Here is a 17,500-nt window from a genome sequence, read left to right as displayed (position 1 = left end):
CCATTTCCCTATCATACCTAGTTTAAAAATAATGAATAGAATTTGCTTCCACAACCTGCTCCTTAAGTGCATTCCATTTTCCCACTACTCTCACGCAAAAAGAAAACTTCCTAACATCCCTGTGACTCATCTGAGTTTCCAGCTTCCACCCATGTTCCCTCGTTCTGTTACTATTCCGTGTGAACATTTCATCTATGTCCACTCTGTCAATTCCCCTGAGTATTTTATACGTTCCTATCATATCCCCCCTCTCCCTTCTCTTTTCTAGTCTCGTAAGACCCAGTTCCTTCAGGCGCTCTTCATACCCCATCCCTCGTAACTCTGGGACAAGTCACGCTGCAAACTTTTAAAAAATTTCCAGTTTCCTCATGTGATTCTTCAGATGGGGACTCCATCATGAGGCGGTATACTCTAAGACTGGCCTCACGTAGGCAGTGTAAAGCGCCCTAAATGCCTCCTTACTTAGGTTTCTGAATGATGTTCTAACTTTTGCCAGTGTAGAGTACGCTGCTGTCGTTATCCTATTTATATGTGCCTCAGGAGATAGATTAGGTGTTACGTTCATGCCCAGATCTCTTTCTCGTGTCGTCACAGGTAGGCTGTTCCCCTTTATTGTGTACCGTCCCTTTGGTCTCCTGTCACCTAGCCCCATTTCCATAACTTTACATTTGCTCGTGTTAAACTCCAGTAGCCATTTCTCTGACCATCTCTGCAACCTGTTCAGATCCTCTTGGAGGATCCTTCAATCCTCATCTGTCCCAACTCTTCTTACAAACTTTGCGTCATCCCCGAACATCGACATGTAGGAGTCTACGCCTGTGAACATGTCGTTAACATATACAAGAAATAGAATTGGTCCCAGCACCGATCCTTGTGGTACTCCACTTGTTACTGTTCGCCAGTCCGACTTCTCGCCCCTTACCATAACTCTTTGGCTCCTACCTGTTAGGTTGTTCCTTAAATGTGCTAGGGCCTTTCCTCCCGCGCGCGTTTGTGTGTACTCACCTATATACTCACCTATATGTGCTTGCAGGATCGAGCATTGACTCTTGGATCCCGCCTTTCGAGCATCGGTTGTTTACAGCAATGACTCCTGTCCCATTTCCCTATCATACCTGGTTTTAAAATTATGAATAGTATTTGCTTCCAAACCTGTTCCTGAAGTGCATTCCATTTCCCCACTACTCTCACGCTAAAAGAAAACTTCCTAACATCTCTGTGACTCATCTGAGTTTCAAGCTTCCATCCATGTCCTCTCGTTCTGTTACTATTCCGTGTGAACATTTCGTCTATGTCCACTCTGTCAATTCCTCTGAGTATCTTATACGTTCCTATCATGTCCCCCCTCTCCCTTCTTCTTTCTAGTGTCGTAAGGCACAGTTCCCTCAGGCGCTCTTCATACCCCATCTCTCGTAGCTCTGGGACGAGTCTCGTTGCAAACCTCTGAACCTTTTCCAGTTTCATTATATGCTTCTTCAGATGGGGACTCCATGATGAGGCGGCATACTCTAAGACTGGCCTTACGTAGGCAGTGTAAAGCGCCCTAAATGCCTCCTTACTTAGGTTTCTGAATGATGTTCTAACTTTTGCCAGTGTAGAGTACGCTGCTGTCGTTATCCTATTAATATGTGCCTCAGGAGATAGATTAGGTGTTACGTCCACCCCCAGGTCTCTTTCACGCGTCGTTACAGGTAGGCTGTTCCCCTTCATTGTGTACTGTCCCTTTGGTCTCCTATCTCCTAGTCCCATTTCCATAACTTTACATTTGCTCGTGTTGAATTCTAGTAGCCATTTCTCTGACCATCTCTGCAATCTGTTCAGGTCCTCTTGGAGGATCCTGCAATCCTCATCTGTCACAACTCTTCTCATCAACTTTGCATCATCCGCAAACATCGACATGTAGGACTCTACGCCTGTAAACATGTCGTTAACATATACAAGAAATAGAATTGGTCCCAGCACCGATCCTTGTGGTACTCCACTTGTTACTGTTCGCCAGTCCGACTTCTCGCCCCTTACCGTAACTCTTTGGCTCCTTCCTGTTAGGTAGTTCCTTATCCATTCTAGGACCTTTCCCCCCACCCCCGCCTGCCTCTCGAGCTTGAACAGCAGTCTCATGTGCGGTACTGTATCAAAGGCTTTTTGGCAGTCCAGAAATATGCAGTCTGCCCAACCATCTCTGTCCTGTCTTATCCTCGTTATTTTATCATAGAATTCCAGAAGGTTTGTTAGGCACGATTTCCCTGTCCAGAACCCATGTTGATGTTTGTTCACAAACCTAATGTTCTCCAGGTGTGCAACCAGTCGTAGCCTAATTATTCTTTCCAGTATTTTACAGGGGATGCTTGTCAGTGATACAGGTCTGTAGTTAAGTGCCTCCTCCCTATCTCCTTTCTTGAAGATCGGCACGACATTTGCCTTCTTCCAGCAACTGGGCAATTCTCCTGACATAAGTGACTCATTAAAGATCATTGCCAGAGGCACGCTGAGGGCCTGTGCTGCTTCTTTTAGTATCCACGGTGATACTTTGTCTGGTCCAACTGCTTTAGTTGCATCTAGAGTTGTCAACTGTTTCATTACCTCCTCTGCTGTCACCTCTATATCTGATAGTCTTTCATCTAGGGTAACCCCTTCCAACAATGGGAGCCGCTCAGGCTCGGTAGTGAACACTCCATGGAAACTGGCATTCAGTGCCTCGCAGATTTCCTTGTCACTTTCAGTATATGCCCCTTCTGTCTTCCTTAGTCTTGTCACTTGGTCGTTCACCGACATTTTTCTTCTTATATGACTGTGTAGTAACTTAGGTTGTTTTTTCGCTTTGATTGCAATATCGTTCTCATAGTCCCTTTCCGATGTTCGTCTTATGTTAATGTAATCGTTCCTAGCTCTGTTGTATCTGCTTCTGTTGTCCTCTGTTCTTTGTCTTCTGTACTTCCTCCACTCCCGCCTGCTGGCCATTTTTGCTTCCTGACACTGTCTATTAAACCATGGGTTATTATATTCCCTCTTATTTTTTCCCTTTACCGTTGGTATAAATCTCTCTTCGGCCTCCTGGCATTTCTGTATGACTAGGTCCATCATATCTTGGACTGTTTTTCCTCTAATTTCTTCCTCCCACTGCACTTCACCCAGATAGTCCCTCATCCTCATATAGTCCCCTTTCCTGTAGTCAGCTCTCCTTTCCCAGATCTCTTGTCCCATGGTCATAAGTTTGAATTCCATCATGTAGTCAAAGACTAGGACACAATGGTCACTGGCCCCTAGAGGTATTTCATGCTCTAAATTCTCGATATCTTCTACGTTCTGGGTGAAAATCAGGTCTAATAGGCTCGGTGCATCTCCTCCTCTTTCCCTTGTGTCTTCCTTCACATGTTGTGTCAGGAAATTCCTGTCTATAACATCTACTAATTTTGCTCCCCACGTTTCGTCCCCTCCATGGGGATTCCTTGATTCCCAATTTATCTCTCCATGATTTAGGTCCCCCATGATCAGCAGCTTCGCTCTCATTCTGTGGGCTAGTGTTGCTGCCTTCTGCAGTTCATCTATACATGCTTTGTTGTTGTCATCATACTCCTGCCTGGGTCTTCTACTGTTTGGTGGGGGATTGTAGATTACCATGATCACAATCTTCCTCCCATCTACTGTCAGAGTTCCATGTATGAAGCTTGTGCACTCATTGGTAACTCGATTTCCCAGGTCTTCAAACTTCCATTTCCGCTTTATTAGGAGTGCTACTCCCCCTCCCTGTCTCTGTGTCCTCTCTTTTCGTATCACCTGGTACCCTTCAGGAAAGATTGCATCTGAGATCATGTCATTAATTTTAGTTTCCACAATTGCAACTATGTCAGGATCTGCTTCACTCACTCTTTCTTTTATCTCTTCTGCTTTATTAGATACCCCATCAGCATTGGTGTACCAAACCTTGAGATTCTTCATGGAAACTCTTGTACCAGAGTTCTCCCTTTCTCTGGGGGTCTGGGGGGATCTGGGGGATGTCTGGGGGGATCTGGGGGATGTCTGGGGGGTGACTGGGGGCAGAGGGGATCCGGGGGATCTGGGGGGTGTCTGGGGGATGACTGGGGGCGGGGAGGGTCCGGGGGATGTCCGGGGGGATCCGGGGGGTGTCTGGGGGGGTCCGGGGGGTGTATGGGGGGTGAAAGAGTTCAGGAGGGGTGCTTGGGGGGCTACTGGGGGCTGGGCTTCTAGGAAGGTAGGTAGGAGGGTCTGGGGTAGGGCCTGGGTAGGTAGGTCTGGAGTAGGAAGGGCATACTGGGTCTGAAGATTAGGGAGGGCATAGAGGGGTTGGGAGATAGCGTAAGGTTGGGAGACAGATAGAGGTTGAGAGGTTGGGAGGGGGAAGGATAGAGGGGGTGGGGGGGACCTCCCACCTCCCTCGCAAGGGTGGGGGGTCACATGGAAGGAGAGGGGATGAGGAGGGGTGAGGGCAGGGTAGGCTTTGGGTGTTGAGGGGATGAGGTCTGGGTGGGTTCTTGGGGTTGAGGGGATGAGGTCTGGATGGGTTTTGGGGGTTGAGGGGATGAGAGCTGGGTGGGTTTTGGGGGTTGAGGGGATGAGGGCTGGACGGGTTTTGGGGGTTGAGGTGATGAGGGGGTCCTTGGAATGTGGGTTGAATTTGACTCCAGTGGGGTCAGAGGGGTCAAGGGATGTGCTGGGGAGATAAGCAGGGGCGGCTGATTTGGGGAAGGGGTGACCTGAGAAGCACTTGTGAGCTGGTTAGCATGGGGTGGATTAGCACTGGGGTGTGTAGCTGCGCTCAAATGGGAAGAGTCGTATTGTTGTTTGCATGCTCTGTGGGCAATCTGTTCCTCCTTCGTCATGAATTTGTCAATAAATACGTTGTAGTAATTTTCGCTACCTCTGAGTAGGTGTTTGTGATGCAGTATGTAATCCACTGCCTCTTCGTTAGTGAACTGTACCAGGACAGGTCGTTTCCTGTTACAGTTGTATGGTCCAATGCGTCGGTGGACTTGCACCTCATTCCCTGCCATCTGGGCTCTCATGTCTCTCAAGATCCCCTGTAGTTCCAAATCCTCAATCTCCATCCTTTCCTGCCTCGATGGTGCCCTGGCTTCAAGTAATCCATGGATTATGATTGTCCTCTTTCTCAGTTCAGGGTCATGCTGGTGGCCCTCTCCCTGGCTGACCCCCACCCCTCCTACACCCGCTACTCCACCTACTACTACTCCCCCTTCCCCTGCCAAGCTTCCCTTATTCCTGCCAAATTCATTAGTAAGCCTAGATATTTCTCCTTGCCATTCTACCCTGCTCTTCCTGATTTCCTCTTGAATATAATCCATAAACTCTTGTTTGAGTCTTTGAACCTCGCCCTGTATCTTATTAAAGACTTCACTTTTAATCCCCTGGATTAGATCACCTATCCAAACATCCCTCTTCTCTACAAAGAAGAGGGATGTGTGTGTGTGTGTGTGTGTGTGTGTGTGTGTGTGTGTGTGTGTGTGTGTGTGTGTGTGTGTGTGTTTACTAGTTGTGTTTTTGCGGGGGTTGAGCTTTGCTCTTTCGGCCCGCCTCTCAACTGTCAATCAACTGTTTTACTAACTACTTTTTTTTTTTTTTTTTTTTTTTTTTTTTCACACACCACACACACACACACACCCCAAGAAGCAGCCCGTGACAGCTGACTAACTCCCAGGTACCTATTTACTGCTAGGTAACAGGGGCACTTAGGGTGAAAGAAACTTTGCCCATTTGTTTCTGCCTCGTGCGGGAATCGAACCCGCGCTACAGAATTACGAGTCCTGCGCGCTATCCACCAGGCTACGAGGCCCCACACCTCGTATGTGTGTGTGTGTGTGTGTGTGTGTGTGTGTGTGTGTGTGTGTGTGTGTGTGTGTATACTCACCTATTTGTACTCACCTATTTGTGCTTGAAGGATCGAGCATTGGCTCTTGGATCCCGCCTTTCCAGCCATCGGTTGTTTACAGCAATGACTCCTGTCCCATTTCCCTTTCATACCTAATTTTAAAAGTATGAATAGAGTTTGCATCCACAACCTGTTCCCCAAGTGCATTCCATATCTCCACTACTCTCACACTAAAAGAAAACTTCCTAACATCTCTGTGACTCATCTGAGTTTCCAGTTTCCACCCATGTCCCCTCGTTCTGTTATTATTACGCGTGAACATTTCACCTATTTCCACTTTGTCAATTCTCCTGAGTATTTTATATGTTCCTATCATATCTCCTCTCTCCCTTCTTTTCTCTACTGTCGTAAGGTTCAGTTCCCTCAGACGTACTTCATATCCCATCCCTCGTAACTCTGGGACAAGCCTCGTCGCAAACCTCTGAACCTTCTCTAGTTTCCTTATGTGTTTCTTTAGGTGGGGGCTCCATGATGGCGCGGCATACTATAAGACGGGTCTCACGTGGGCAGTGTGTGTGTGTGTGTGTGTGTGTGTGTGTGTGTGTGTGTGTGTGTGTGTGTGTGTGTGTGTGCGTGTGTGTACTCACCTAATTGTACTCACCTAATTGTGCTTGCTGGGGTTGGGCTCTGGCTCTTTGATCCAGCCTCTCAACCGTCAATCAACAGGTGTACAGTTTCCTGAGCCTATTGGGCTCTATCATATCTACACTTGAAACTGTGTATGGAGTCGGCCTCCACCACATCACTTCCTAATGCATTCCATTTGTCAACCACTCTGACACTAAACAACTTCTTTCTAATATCTCTGTGGCTCATTTGGGCGCTCAGTTTCCACCTATGTCCCCTAGTGCGTGTGCCCCTTGTGTTAAATAGCCTGTCTTTATCTACCCTGTCGAATCCCTTGAGAATCTTGAATGTGGTGATCATGTCCTCCCTAACTCATCTGTCTTCCAACTAAGTGAGGTTTAATTCCCGTAGTCTCTCCTCGTAGCTCATACCTCTCAGCTCGGGTACTTGTCTGGTGGGAAACCTTTGAACCTTTCCCAGTTTAGTCTTATGCTTGACTAGATATGGATTCCATGCTGGAGCCGCATACTCCAGGATTGGTCTGACATATGTGGTATATAATGTTCTGAAAGATTCCTTACATAAGTTTCTAAAGGCCGTTCTTATGTTAGCCAACCTGGCATATGCCGCTGATGTTATCCTCTTGATATGAGCTTCAGGGGACAGGTCTGGCGTGATATCAACCCCCAGGTCTTTCTCTCTCTCTGACTCCTGAAGTATTTCATCTCCCAAATGATACCTTGTTTCAGGTCTCTTGCTTCCTACTCCTATCTTCATTACATTACATTTGCTTGGGTTAAACTCTAACAATCATTTATTCGACCATTCCTGCAGCTTGTAGAGGTCTTCTTGAAGCCTCGAGCTGTCCTCCTCTGTCTTAATCCTTCTCATAATTTTGGCGTCGTCAGCAAACATTGAGAGGAATGAGTCTATACCCTCTGGGAGATCATTTACATATATCAGAAACAGGATAGGTCCGAGTACAGAGCCCTGTGGGACTCCACTGGTGACTTCACGCAATTCTGAGGTCTCACCCCTCACAGTAACTCTCTGCTTCCTATTGCTTAGGTACTCCCTTATCCACTGGAGCGTCCTAACAGTTACTCCTGCCTGTTTCTCCAGCTTATACATCAGCCTTGAGCTAAGCGCCAATACTCTCCTTCCGATAGTTTTCAGATTAATGAAATGAATCATTTCTCCCGTTTTTTTTCATTTTTACATATAATTGTTTTTTTTCATCTAGTTAACGTCAACGACTTATTGACATCTCTAATATTGACAAAGTTCTTTCTGACGTCCCCGTGTCCCTAGATCGCCATCCTGAAGTCCCTCCATGTCACGCCCTGGCCATTGAATGCTTTGACTTCTTTTTCACAATTAATTTGTATTTCCTTTTCATATAGACTTTTTATCCATTGACAATCGCCCATTCTTTTCATGTGCCACTTCGTAAAAAATGCGACCTCGTATCCTAACCAGTAACGTAGCAATCCACCTCACCTGGCAGGTCCGATGGATAGAAAACGGAGATAACTGTGAGGCGTTACATAGAAGGTTACATATGCCAACCCGAGGGTTGAAAAGCGCGCTCTATTAGTTGAGAAAGTGACGGGTTTAACTCAATGTGTTGTGCTGCTCTCTACGTACTATTAACTGGGCAACGAGGGATCGCCGGACTGATTCAAGAGACTTGATAACATGTTTTTTTGATTACATGGGTACTTGATGATGCTAGTGTTCTTAGGATGCTGCGTTGATCTTAGTCAGCATCTCTACTAGTGTTGTAGCTCCGCCACTCCCCTTCCTCACCCCCGGTGTGGCGGGCGTGAGGACTTCATTCTTCTGTGATGTTTCTGGGTGTTAGAACCATGACTTCTCTTCGTCATAGCCACTGTTTGGTGTGGAGGCTCACCACCACCACCACACCCCTTACTTCACCACCACCACCATGTTACCTATCGTACGTTACGGCTCGTGACCCTACAGCAGCCAAACTTTAATTACGTCTAGGGATACGAGACAACTGCTGTTCTCAATAGCGAATCACCAGTATAACCCCTTGATAAGTAATGAGCACAATAATAAATCTTCCTTAGGACTGAAGAATAGAGACAAAATCTTATATATATATATATATATATATATATTAAATAAATCTCAATAGCAAACAGATGATTATATGGTCACAATATATCACATTAAAAATATCACTGTATCTTCCAGACATTAAATTAATATTATTATATGTATGGCTATGACAGAACAAAAATGTATAACTTAACTCCAACAAGATGTTAACTCCCTGGTTCCAGATCAGCTACTCAATAACATAACGCGAGAGTCAAAACACATTGCCTTGCCCCGCGAACAAATTGCCAAAGTTACAATATTTATTATTTCAACAATGGAGCAATACATTGTGACAAGAGTAATCTTAAACTAACTTAATGAATAATTAATACATATTGATATACACAAATAAGGTAATTATTTCTTTACATAGTAATTAAAATATGCATACAGAAGGGAATAATGGCATGCACACCCAGCAACGGACGATCCCACGACAATTTGCCAGATACAGTTCACTCAATTATTATTCACCTCTGTTACCCACTTATGATCACATATAAATCATTAGTTCCCGTGGGAAAACTGAGCACACAAAGAAATAAAACAATCATTCCCACGATACGTTGGGCCTAACGCCAACACTGTAACATGAATATACGTTTGCATAGAACATATAAGTATATCAATATACATGCTTGTAATTTACACACAATTATAAATGTACATATTAATTTATTTACTTACGTATCTATTAGGAGTACGTAACACTTCCACCTCCAAGAAAAAAAATGCAATGGATTGAAGATCAATGGCATTTTTTCCGAAGTAAAAATGTTAAGTGAAAAGAAACATTTCATTTATGGTACATCAAAACTTCTTGACAAAGCATCAGCAATAACATTTTGCCTGCCTGGAATATGTTTGATTTCTACATTAAATTCCTGCAAAAACAATGACCAGCGCAGAATTCGTTGGTTCTTGACTTTCATCATATTTATAAAGATAAGGGGGTTGTGGTCTGTAAATACTAACACTTTGTTTCCTGATAAGTAAATCTCAAACTTCTTAATTGACAATATAAGACCCAACGCCTCCTTTTCTACCACGGAATAATTTCTCTGAGCTGCATTAAATTTTCTAGAGTAATAATACACAGGATGCTCAATCTTGTCTAAACCAACCTGAATAAGCACAGCACCTATTCCAACATCTGACGCATCAATGTGTAATATAAATGGTTTATCAAATTGGGGACTAGCAAGAATAGGTGAGGTGGACAATATGCCCTTTAGGTTCTGAAAAGCATTCTGACAATCTTGTGTCCACTGAAACTTTACTTGCTTGCGTAACAAATTTGTCAAAGGAGCAGCTACTGTTGAAAAATTTCTACAATAACGCCTATAGTATGCACACATACCAATAAACCGTTGGACTCCTTTCTTATTGGTTAACACTGGGTAGTCCACAATGGCTTGAATCTTATCTTGTAAGGGGATAATCTTACCTTGTCCTACCTCGTGTCCAAGATAAGTTATCGTACCTCTCGCCCAACTACACTTATTCATATTTATGGTTAACTTTGCGTTTTTCAACACTGTAAACAAGTTCTTAAGGCCTAAGAGATGATCTGCCCAATTCTTACTGTACAAAACAATGTCATCAAGGTAGGCCCTACAATCTGGCACATCCTTGAGTAAGAAATTCATGAGTCTTTGAAAAGTAGCAGGTGCATTTCTCAAACCGAATGGCATGACATTAAATTCATACGCACCATCAGGTGTAACAAAAGCAGTAACCTCTCTAGCATACTCTGTTAATGGAATTTGGTAATACCCTTTTGACAAATCAAGCTTACTTACATATTCGGCATGTCCTATGGACTCAATACATTCCTCCAACAAGGGTAAAGGAAAAACGTCCACTGTAGTGTTCTTGTTCAGTTTCCTATAATCCACGCACAATCTCCAGGTTCCATCTGGTTTTGGCACTAACAAACACGGAGAGCTCCAAGTACTTTGACTTGGCCGAATGAAATCATGCTGGAGCAGATATTCCACTTCTGCTTGTATAATTTTCCTCTTTTCGGGATTCACTCGGAACGGATGTTGTCGAATGGGGGTGCTGTCCAGGAGCTGAATGTCGTGTGTGATGAGGTGGGTCTGGGTAGGAACCTCCCCAAACAGAGATGTATGGTTGTCCAGCAGAACCTGGAACTCATCACGTTGTTCCTCCTGTAAATGACATAGCATCTCCCTGCCATTGGAACTGGAACTGAGAAGTTGAATATTAACATCATGTCCCTCACTACAATTATCCTCAGGTGGTAACTCTTCCCGACTAAAACAAGCTACTACACCAGGTCCAACATAAGCTTTTAATCTGTTAATGAGTACAGTCATTTGGGGTTCTGAAAGATTAGGGCTAATTAGTTTATAAGTTAGGTCTCCCACCTTTTCTACCACTTGGTAGGGTCCGGCGAACTTATGGGACATGGAAGTCCCCATACGAGGTTTCAACACCAACACCAAATCTCCGACAGCAAAAGACCTGAGCTTAGCTTTGAACTTCTTGTCATATCTTACTTTCATGGCTTGTTGAGTCCTTCCCAGATGTTCTTTCGCCAACTCACGAGCCCGACACAACTTGGCCTTGACCTCACTCAAGTACAATCCACTCTGATGAACAGAGACATCTCCCAACAACTTTTCTTGTAGCATTTTAAGAGGACCTCTTACTTGGTGACCAAACACTAGTTCAAAAGGTGAACAGCCCAATGACTCTTGTAGCCCTTCTCTAGCAGCAAACAACACAAAGGGGAGATTCTCATCCCAATTACGTGGATGAGTTTCTCCTGTTGTCTTCAGCATTTGTTTTAAAGTCTGGTGGAAACGTTCAAGCCCACCTTGGCTTTGTGGATGATATGGACTGGATAATTTGTGCCGAATCCCTCGTGATTCGCAAAAAGTTCTGAAAACTTTAGAAACAAAATTTCCCCCATTGTCACTCTGAATAACTCTAGGCATTCCAAACAACGAAAAGAATCTTTCAAGACACTTGATGAGATTATGAGCCTTGGTATTCCGTAGAGCATAAGCTTCAGGAAATCTAGTAGTCATACACATGAGAGTGAACAAAAACATGTTACCCGACTTAGTCTTAGGTAAAGGACCTACACAATCAATTACAACATGAGTAAATGGTTCATCAGGAACTACAATAGGTTGCAATGGTGCTCTAGGTACAGATTGATTTGGTTTACCAACAATTTGACAGGGTATACAGTTATGACAATATCTGACCACGTCTTTCTTTAACTTTGGCCAGAAAAAATATTTACTTATCTTATGGTACATATTCGTGATACCTTGATGACCTCCCATGGGGTCATCATGTGCAGCCTGCAGGACCTGCCTACGATAATCATTGGGGACAACGAGTTGGGTTCTAATCTCACAATCATCTGAAGAGGGAGTTCCCTTGGGTCTCCACCTTCTCATCAGAAGTCGATCCTTGAAGAAGAAACCCGTCCCTTCCTCCAATGCATCAACATCATCAGGAGCCTCAGAAATACACTTACTTAAACTAGGATCAGTAGTCTGTACAACACTTAAGGGCAATGACTCAGACTCAGCAGCGAGCGGGCAAGAACCTAGTAGCTTGATCTCTTTTCCCGATTGATCAGAATAAAATGGAGTCATAGCTACTTCGGCCTCACTCTCGACAACTGGCGCACTGGAGACAAGCGGGCAAGGTACAGATAGTTCAGCCTCCTCACCTTCACTTTCCTTGTGATTTAGGTTCGGCGGGGCTTCTACTACGGCCTCACTCTCATCATCCAGTCGAGTCATAAAGGAATCCTCAAGATCCACCTCCCACTCCTTTACTGAAGGGGTCCTGGTCTTGGGAACAGCAACCTCAGTGAAGACAGGATTACTCTCACCTGTTTGTCCCATTGATCTAGTCACAACACAAGCAGGGTAAATAATATCATCTGCCTCTGGTTGAGCTAATACATTATGGGGTTTAGTTAACATGATGGGACACTTGGGCCCTACAACCATTTGGTTGCCAAAATCATTACCTAGAATAATGTCTACCCCAGGAATGGGCAGTTGTTTACTTACACCAACATTACACCATCCTGAAGTATAGTTAGAATCAAGGTTAACTTGCAATAAGGACACTGGTTGCACACTACCGGCAATACCTTGGAGAAGCACAACTTCACCCAGATCTCGGGTGTCAACATCAGCAAGTACATTCTGGGTAATAAGAGACTGTGAAGCTCCAGTATCACGGAGTAATTGAACAGTCTTATGTCTACCATTATTACATAATAAGGTACCTGTGGAAATATAGGGTTTGAATTCAGCCATCCAATTGGGACTGACTGTAATACATGAAGAATTAATAGGTTGCAATCCTTTACTCATAATAAGACCAGTTGGCCGTAGTTCAGGATGCAAACTAAAACATGAAGAAATCACATGCCCCCTTCTCTTACAATGGGTACAATGCTTGACAGTGGACACACTGGTAGGACCAACTGCCGGTTTAGAATTAGCATTACTAGGCTTAAATGATCCTGGCAATGGAGTAACCATCTTAGGGTTAGTAAGAGAAGAGTTCACGGGAGTAACTGTCGCACCAGGAGGAGACTTATACTGATAAGGAGTTCGGTGAGCATTAAAATTTACTCTACGACTAGACTTAGGTGAAGTGGCCGTAAACGGGGCCTTAGTCAACAACTCATGCTCATCCGCGAGCTTTGACAGCTCATCAATATCTGTTACATTCTTTTGTTCTGCCATAAAAGTAGACAACTGGTCTGGGAGACATGACAATACTTCTTCCATTATAAGAAGATTCTTTAGAGCATCAAAATCAGTGACTGCAAGTGACTTTAACCATCTGTTGCAAAAATTCGTCTTCTGACGAGTAAAATCTGCTATTGTCTGATCCCTTATCCTCCTTAGGTTTCTGAACTTTTGCCTGTGTGCCTCTGGATTTAACTGGTACGCATTTAGGATGCTTTTCTTTACAAATTCATAATCAAAACTATGAGCGTCAGGTAGGGATGTAAAAACCTCCTGACTACGCCCCTTAAATTGAGACTGCATAATGGCTACCCACTGATCCCTTGGCCAGTTCATACTGATGGCAATTTTATAAAAATGTGCAAAGAAAACCTCAGGATCCTCCTCATTGAACTTGGGCAACTCTATATACTTATTCATCCTGATGGGATTATTATCACTATTTATTGAAACATTACTAGTATTTCCATGCCCAGCTGCCATACGCTGTGATTCAAGCCTGAAGTTAGTGTCAGCCATTTGTTGTTGAATCTCTAATTGCCTAGTTTGTTCCTCGGCTTGTTGCTTCTTTGTGGCTTCTATTTGCAACTGTACCGCAATTTCTAAACGCCTAGTCTCAAGCTCCCTTTGCTGAGCTTCAGCCTCTAATATTTTCTGTTCTTTTTGAGCTTCAAGCTCTAATTGGCGAGCTTCTAACTCAAGACGCTTTAACGTCATCTGATCACTCGACTCCTCTCTTAACTCCTCTAGAATTTCTAACTCTAACTCCCCATTCTCAACAAAATGCATCACAATGACTTTCAATATTTGGGCTTTAACCATTCTATTGTTGGCGGTCAAATCCAACTGATTTGCCATTTGTATTAACTCAGTCTTTTTAAGGTTCTGAATCCCTTCAAAGTCTGGGTGAGCCAACAACGCTGCAACTTTCTCCTCCATCGTTACTAACACTTGGCACTTGATTCACAACAATAATTAAAAACAATGGCACTGCACTACACTTCACTGTAAAATTGTCACCACACTGAAAATTCGCTTGGCCTCACTGCACAAACAAAATATATAGGATGACTTACCTCAAAATCGTGAAACGTTGTTACTTGACACACAGGAAGGCTTGCTTGGCACATGGAATAGTTCTTAAGAAACACAGACACTTGACACACTGGTACCTAGGAAGGCAAGGTTAGATTAGCATAGTTAAGTTAAAGTGGGAACAATATTTCCCGGCACAGGCCCCCATAACTCTTTCTTACCTATCGTACGTTACGGCTCGTGACCCTACAGCAGCCAAACTTTAATTACGTCTAGGGATACGAGACAACTGCTGTTCTCAATAGCGAATCACCAGTATAACCCCTTGATAAGTAATGAGCACAATAATAAATCTTCCTTAGGACTGAAGAATAGAGACAAAATCTTATATATATATATATATATATATTAAATAAATCTCAATAGCAAACAGATGATTATATGGTCACAATATATCACATTAAAAATATCACTGTATCTTCCAGACATTAAATTAATATTATTATATGTATGGCTATGACAGAACAAAAATGTATAACTTAACTCCAACAAGATGTTAACTCCCTGGTTCCGGATCAGCTACTCAATAACATAACGCGAGAGTCAAAACACATTGCCTTGCCCCGCGAACAAATTGCCAAAGTTACAATATTTATTATTTCAACAATGGAGCAATACATTGTGACAAGAGTAATCTTAAACTAACTTAATGAATAATTAATACATATTGATATACACAAATAAGGTAATTATTTCTTTACATAGTAATTAAAATATGCATACAGAAGGGAATAATGGCATGCACACCCAGCAACGGACGATCCCACGACAATTTGCCAGATACAGTTCACTCAATTATTATTCACCTCTGTTACCCACTTATGATCACATATAAATCATTAGTTCCCGTGGGAAAACTGAGCACACAAAGAAATAAAACAATCATTCCCACGATACGTTGGGCCTAACGCCAACACTGTAACATGAATGTACGTTTGCATAGAACATATAAGTATATCAATATACATGCTTGTAATTTACACACAATTATAAATGTACATATTAATTTATTTACTTACGTATCTATTAGGAGTACGTAACACACCACACACCATACTTCACCACCACCACCACACCCCTTCCTTCACCACCACCACCACACACCTTACTTCACCACCACCACCACACCCCTTCCTTCACCACCACCACCACACCCCTTCTTTCACCACCACCACCACACCCCTTCCTTCACCTCCACCACCACACCCCTTCCTTCACCACCACCACCACACACTATACTTCACCACCACCACCATACACCTTACTTCACCACCACCACCACACCCCTTCCTTCACCACCACCACCACACACCTTACTTCACCACCACCACCACACCCCTTACTTCACCTCCACCACCACACACCTTACTTCACCACCACCACCACACCCCTTACTTCACCACCACCACCACCACACACCTTACTTCACCACCACCACCACACCCCTTCCTTCACCACCACCACCACACACCTTACTTCACCACCACCACCACACCCCTTCCTTCACCACCACCACCACACCCCTTCCTTCATCACCACCACCACACACCTTACTTCACCACCACCACACCCCTTCCTTCACCACCACCACCACACCCCTTCCTTCACCACCACCACCACACCCCTTCCTTCACCTCCACCACCACACCCCTTCCTTCACCACCACCACCACACCCCTTCCTTCACCACCACCACCACACACCTTACTTCACCACCACCACCACACCCCTTCCTTCACCACCACCACCACACACCTTACTTCACCACCACCACCACACCCCTTCCTTCTCCACCACCACCACACCCCTTCCCTCACCACCACCACCACACCCCTTCCTTCTCCACCACCACCACACCCCTTCCTTCTCCACCACCACCACACACCTTACTTCACCACCACCACCACACCCCTTCCTTCACCACCACCACCACACCCCTTCCTTCACCACCACCACCACACACCTTACTTCACCACCACCACCACACCCCTTCCTTCACCACCACCACCACACACCTTACTTCACCACCACCACCACACCCCTTCCTTCACCACCACCACCACACCCCTTCCTTCACCACCACCACCACACCCCTTCCTTCACCACCACCACCACACCCCTTCCTTCACCACCACCACCACACACCTTACTTCACCACCACCACCACACCCCTTCCTTCACCACCACCACCACACCCCTTCCTTCACCACCACCACCACACCCCTTCCTTCACCACCACCACCACACCCCTTCCTTCTCCACCACCACCACACACCTTACTTCACCACCACCACCACACCCCTTCCTTCACCACCACCACCACACACCTTACTTCACCACCACCACCACACCCCTTTCTTCTCCACCACCACCACACACCTTCCTTCACCGCCACCACCACACCCCTTCCTTCACCACCACCACCACACACCTTACTTCACCACCACCACCACACCCCTTCCTTCACCGCCACCACCACACACCTTACTTCACCACCACCACCACACCCCTTCCTTCACCACCACCACCCACACCTTACTTCACCACCACCACCACACTCCTTCCTTCACCGCCACCACCACACACCTTACTTCACCACCACCACCACACCCCTTCCTTCACCGCCACCACCACACACCTTACTTCACCACCACCACCACACCCCTTCCTTCACCACCACACACCTTCCTTCACCACCGCACCCCTTCCTTCACCACCACCACACACCTTCCTTCACCACCACCACCACACCCCTTCCTTCACCACCACCACCACACACCTTACTTCACCACCACCACCACACCCCTTCCTTCACCACCACACACCTTCCTTCACCACCGCACCCCTTCCTTCACCACCACCACACCCCTTCCTTCACCACCACCACCACACCCCTTCCTTCACCACCACCACCACACCCCTTCCTTCACCACCACCACCACACACCTTACTTCACCACCACCACCACACCCCTTCCTTCACCACCACACACCTTCCTTCACCACCGCACCCCTTCCTTCACCACCACCACACCCCTTCCTTCACTA

Source organism: Procambarus clarkii, chromosome 19 (assembly GCF_040958095.1).
Source record: "Procambarus clarkii isolate CNS0578487 chromosome 19, FALCON_Pclarkii_2.0, whole genome shotgun sequence".
NCBI classification, from domain to species: domain Eukaryota; kingdom Metazoa; phylum Arthropoda; class Malacostraca; order Decapoda; family Cambaridae; genus Procambarus; species Procambarus clarkii.
This window is presented reverse-complemented; position numbering follows the sequence as displayed.